The sequence below is a fragment of the Nesoenas mayeri genome, assembly GCF_963082525.1.
Source record: "Nesoenas mayeri genome assembly, chromosome: 6".
NCBI lineage: Eukaryota > Metazoa > Chordata > Aves > Columbiformes > Columbidae > Nesoenas > Nesoenas mayeri.
In genome coordinates, this window is record NC_137545.1 from 23,510,058 (window position 1) to 23,516,713 (window position 6,656).

Below are 6,656 nucleotides of genomic sequence, written 5' to 3' on the forward strand. Positions count from 1 at the left end.
GTCTTTATAGCATTTTGCAACCACCTCCATAAAACAAATGTCATGCTATAAATCAGTTACACTATATGAAAACATGAATGCGATTTGATCATAGCCCTTAAAAGGTCACCTAGGAAGAAAATACGTCCCAGTATAGCTGTAAATAGCTACTACAAAAAGAGAGCATGGCAGCAAGAGACAACATAGACTGTTGTTTCATAAAGACTCACAACGATTCAATCCGTGGTAAAGAGATTCCTCAGCTGACTTACTCTCCAACACCCAAGTCACACACACATTTCACTCCTTAAGCTTAGTTTCATTGCTGAAACTTTATCATCATGTTCCCACCTTGGACAGTCAGGGTTTCCTACGATGACTCCACCAGTGTCCTGAACTGGGTATCCCCCCATCCTGAGGTCCACTGAAAATAAAGTCCAAGAAAGCGGAAGCTTTGCTTTGTCACACACAACCTGCTGCTCCAGCCCCACAGCTGTGCATCTCTGTTGGCCAAACTAGGCAATGACATAAGTTCAAATAAACCACAAATTAGGAGAGTTTTATAAAAGATGTTTGCCAATATTTTAGTTTGTAAAATGTGTATTTTGTGTGACTTGCAGTTTCTGAGCCTGGCTCTCAACAGCAACAGGCTTTGGGCAGGCCAGGAGGCTGCCCTGGGGGTCCGGTCCCTCCGGCAAGGCGTGGGCCCAGCAGGGCTGGCGTTACCTCCTCCACAGTGCAAAGCAACTGCATGTAAGAGGGATGTAAGATGGTGTAAGACGGATGAACTCCTTATCTGGTGAGGAGTCTCTTCCAGACAGGGCAAGGGAGGAACTTTTGGGAGGGGGCAGACTGACCTCCTCCCTCATGCAGCTGCCAGAGCCACCAAGGGCCCTCCTCTGGGAAAACAGCGCCCAGGAGCCACATTTTCAGGTCAGGGAACGGAGACCGGCGAGTGCCCAACACCCGCACTACGGGCAGGCCTGGCGGGAAGAAGGTTTGGTGTGGCGGAGCCAAAGGCCCCTCCGCCGGCCGCGCCGGGCAGAGGCGAGCCGGCGGGAGGGGAACCCGCCGAGGAGGGGGCAGAGGGTCTTCACAGCCCCTCACCGGGCATGGGCTCGCTGCAGCCGAGCGGGTGTGTCACCTCCGCCTGAGGAGCGTGGCGGCTGCCGCACGACCGGCCCGGGGAAGGCGAAGGGCCGGCCCCAGTTACCGGGCTGGGCCGAACATCCCTGCCCCACCGAGCCAGCGAGGCGCTGCGCCAGCCCGCCCCCGGCCCGGGAACGCCGCGCTCCCCAGCGCCGGGAAGGCCAGAGCTCCGGCGGGGACACTGCTGAACGTCACCTCTTCATCACAACCTGTTCTCTGCGTTCTAAACTGACTGTAAGCTGCCACACTGCTACATTAAATTTACATCATCAAACAGGTAGTTCTTCTGCTACTAGTGAAAACTATTCTGCTTCACACACACAAAATAAGTTGTATTTGTGCAAGATCAAAGCTTGCAACTAGCAAAAAAATTAGTGATAAGACACTAGATCAGCTTCATTATATGGCCGCATTTTTGTATGTCACAATACACATATAATGAATAAACTAATTTGTCATTCTGTAGTAGAAAGCTCCGATTCCCTCTATAACTCAACACTACCATCCAATTCAGCATGGATGAATCTGACGATTGACATCTTCAGTAAAAATGTATAGATCTTGGTTTAACTAAAGGGGTAGTGTCCTGGCATCAAATTGCCAGATCTTGTAAATCTGTACAAACAGTACTACCACTTTACGAGGCTGCAGATTTGACACAAGCACATTTACAGGCACAGGTTGCACCATATGACTTAGAAGTGAATATTACTCTAAATACAGAAGACACTAAGTATATGCAAAAAAGCATTTATTTCTGAGAAGTACTTTAATACACAAGTTGTATATTTCATATCAAGAACTCATTCTCCCAGCAGACAACTGGATCATCTTCCCTGTTGGGAACTACAAATTACAAGAAGTCCAAAAGACTGAGGTTTCCAAATACTCTGCTAAGTATTACATGCACAATACTGCTTGTATAATTAACTGCAATTCTTTTAGCTGGTGAAGGAAACCAGGTATCAGCTGGTTCCTCTTACCACTGATCATAAATTAATAGCCTAATTTCTTTCCAATTCTTCCAGTCATTCTTGCCATTATCAGTTATGGTTAAAGCAACACACAGACTACTTTGTATGTACAGTTATAGGGATATGTACAGGGTATGCAGAAGTGTCAAACTTCCTGCCAAAACCAGCAAGTTTCCTCAAGTGCTTTACATGTCGCAAAATTTCAATTCAAAGTCACAGTGCTGCATTATAGTTCAGTTTATTTAGTCCTTTAAATGTTAGTCATAGAACTTTTATGAATGCAAATACAAATTTAAAACCAACCATATGCATTTCTAGCAGTTTAAGATCTGTCCTCCGAACTTACTCATGTTAACTGCCCTATTAGTTTGATTTGAACAATGACTTTATGATTAAGGAAGGACATTAATTCTTTAAGACAATGTAGCTTTATACCTTTATGTAGTTTTACTATCTAATGTCACAATTTTTATTGTATTTTATTACTGCTATTCCTTTTGTGAAATTTCATACTAAAATTAGAAAACTTATTTTGGTATGATAGCTGGGGTTTTGTTTGTTTGAAGGCAGGTGAATATTACTTTTTTGCTTTTATGCAACACAAGTTTTGTTAGAACAGTGCTCCTAATGACATTAGTTGTCCAAGGGTAAGAAAAAAGAACTATACTAAAAGTACATATGCAACAAAATGGAAAGCTAAAGCCTATGCTAGGAAACTGCAGAATTGTACCAAGTTCAAATTTTGCAAAATGCAGAGTTCAGAGACTTTTTGATACGCATTTTCTTGCAGTACTTATTTAAACACTGCATTAGAAAAATTACCCTTTTCAGCAAAAGAAGTGTAAGTAACAGTTCTTTTCTAGATGTGTTATGATTAGTTTTATCACTGGCATTCTGCAGGTTAAGTTAACAAAAAAAAGCTCCTGGCTGCTGCTAAAATACTACTGCTTTTTCTCACTAAGTTTTCTTCAAATTATTAGAGAGAATATGTAGATGACTTAAAAGAGACGTCTTTGATAAAGCATAAAATGTCTATCTCTAGGTTTTCTATCATGAGGGAAGTCCTAAAAGCAGGGTACACATTTTTGTCAATCCGATAAACAATGAGTCTATTATGCCCCTAGAAAGTGTGTCCAAAAATACTTTATTTGCTTCAATAAATCAACAATAAATCTACAGTTCCAGGAAAGGTGGCTAAAGGACTGCTGCTTTTAAGTTTACATAAATCTAAAATCCATTTGCCAGACTGACACGATTACAAATTAGACATTGTTAGGGGATCACTGCAAATTCTTCATGGCATTTGGTAAAGACCACTGCAAGAATAGTCCATAGTGTGGGATTTCAAGCAGGCAAGAGAAAAGTTTCAGGATAAAATTTTGACAACCAGAAAAAACAAAGGGTTAAAATGTAACCATAGCCTTCTTCCCCACGCCCCCCTCAAATAAAACAACCAACTAAAAAACAAACCAAGACCCCACAAAGACAAAGCAACAACTGAAACACTCTGGCTGTGTTGATGAATTAGCAGACAGCAACACACCTTTGACAGGCAATTGTGTCTACACAACCTTACATTATATACACCCACCCTCAGTAGGAATTTGTGCTTCTGAGTTGGTGGCAGGAGCCAGAAAATCCAACATCGAGGAACAGTCTCTTTCTGATAATGTTTGGAAAGCTACTGTCAATACTGAATTCAGCATTCCATGTATACATGGGCTGTACGGTACCAGTGAAGTCCTAATACCTATTGTCAATAGGACAGAGAATCCATGTTTTGCACTTTGGAAATTATTTCAAGCCTGTACATAAATGTATGCTTACAAAGTTAGTCCAGCACTCTCTGCCCTCATTTTATCTTGAGTCTTGAGGGGGTACTGTCAGAAACAGCTGTCCTCTAAATGTACCACTTTTTCCACATCCACAAGGAAAGACCATGCACATTTTTTTTACCACATCCAGTACACTAAGTATTGCTTTTAAATATGCCTCCAGTTCAGTTCTCTGAACCAAAAGCACATGCCCTGTGACAGAGCAGCCAAAGACAGCGCTGAGCTGAACTGAGCACAGCACAAGGTGGTCACTGGAGGCTGAGAACAGGGAAGCTCTGCCACTGCAGGAAGACACGGTTCCAGGGCAGCAAGAGCAGCAGTCAGTGCCTCACCAGGCAGCAAGACCTTACTGGTGCTTGGGGACATCTTGCTGTCCATGGGATTGTGCTTCAGTCCCACCAAATTTCTATCAGCATTCTCAATTTCCAGTTTCATAAAAGCACAAATCTGGCAAATCCTCCCTCTTACAAGACTGCAATTGTGTTTCAGTTTAAACAAGTGACTGGCACAAAAACAATTTACCATCAAATATGACACAGGCAAGAGATCAAATGTATCCAACCATGTGCAATTAAAAGTAACCAACTTGTTACAAACTACATTAAAAACAAGAAAATGAGCTTTGTGCCACCAACTCAGATGAATTGTAATGTCCCATGAAAGAAGAGCCTGTTTAAATTGTACAAATAATTTTCTGAACTGTAACAAAAAAAAAATGAAAGGGCATACAAGTGTATCTTTTGAAATATCTAGTTATATACAACTGCAAACTACAATTGGACATAGTTCAAGACCTTGTAACAATTTCTTTAACAATTCCTATGGACTGCCTTATTGCTGATGGCATTTTCCCCCCTCCTCTACATCAGAGTCAATATAGTGGAGGGTTTTTCTGATTGTTTGCATGCTTGCATGAGCTTCAGTGCTATTGGCAAGAATACTCTCAGTAGTGCAAACATACTTCTTCAGCAATAGTTTGCTTGTGTGTCAGCTCCATAAAAATTAATTTGCAGTGGCAAATAGGTTTTAAATGAGACTGAAGCACATGGCATGCATAGCACAGTATAAATGCACTGAGGAAGCCTTTGTCCAAGCTGCCATACAATTCTCTTAAGCCCAACTTCCTGGCTTTTTCTTAAGACTACAGTCCTCCAAAACGGGACCACAACATCTCCAAAGTCATACAGAGTTTAGAGTGGCTTCACACTGAATAGGTCCACTGTACAGGTCTTCTATTCATTCCTATAAGCTCTCTTAAGTAACAGCTAAATCATCCACCCACATGTGGGCTTGGCAAACGTTTTTACACATTCTGCATAAAATGACCACTGCAATGCAAAATTCACACTAAAACATGGGGGGAAAAAAAAGTTGACAGCCAAAGCCACTCCACAGCAGCTCTACTAACTATTCTGTTAAAAACTAACACTACACATCTCCAGCTGTCTTCCCTTTAAAAGGTTGCTTATGTTGTTCACAATCCTGTATTTTCTTTTGCTTTGAAGGCATAACCGTTCTGTTTTCCTTTAAAGTAACAATTGTCCTGAGCACAATGTCAAGCCAAGTTTCAGCAATTCTGCTGATCTGCTGTAGACACACACTGATCACAAAGCGGCTTATAGAGCAAAATGTTGACAAAGTCAAAGACAGTAAGAACAAGTTGTGTCATACACTCAAAAGATCTGCCAGAAAATAAACTGCTAAGTCTTTGTTTCTCTTTGACACAGCTTTACATTAATGCTTGTCACTTCTCTTAAGGAATTTCAAGATTTGCCAGCCTTTGGTGTGAATAATTCAAAAGACTCAAAGAAGCATTGGGGTTTGTACCCAATCTATCCTCCTCGCAGCCCTCTATGTTCAGTGACCACATACCAGCTGCTCTTTGGTGATCGCACACACACCCTCTTGCAGCACCACCAGCCAACCTCCTGCTCTTTTGTATGAAGGTGTGGTGGCCAGGAAAAACAGGGTTGGGTCCTAGAGGCAGAATAAAGCACAAAAGGGAAGGAACTAGTTTGAGGAAGACACACAAGTAGCAGAGAATGAGGAGGAATTCACAGTACAGAATGAGGGGATGCAGAGAGGAAAGCAAATTTTTGTTTTTAAAAAAATTAAGAGCTTATCTTAAAAACATTACTTGAAATTCTGCTTCAGCTACCAAAAAAACCAGTATTGGAGCACTGCAACAGTTTTCTCATAGATTGTTAAGCAGCAGCAAGAGTAGAAAGGATTTTGTTGTTCCTTACTCTGACACCCACTGCGAATTCTGGTAAACTGTTTCATCTCTGTGCATCCTTTAATTGGCAACTGAAGCGGGGCAGTATGAAGCATCCAAGCTGAATTATCTGCAGTAGACAAACATGAAGGCATGGAACAGAAAAAGGAGGTTACAGAGGAAAAAAAAACCTACACTGCACTTCAGAAACATTTTCTAGGACAAAGAAATAACTCCCAAACACAGATGACTGCCTTACAGCATGAATGAATTCTACTGTTGGCAGTCGCAGAAGTAGAAAAAGTAAAGATTTCCTTAAATTTATTCACTTTGTGATAACAAAAAACAAAACAATGTAATTTTCCTCTATAAATCAATTTCCTTAGGATTTATACCTACTGAAATACAGATGTAGCAACATTGGAGTGCCAGACGCCTTGCAACATTCTCCTAGCTTTTAGACAACGTGTAGTATACTTGCAGCTTTCTTCTTCACACATGAAA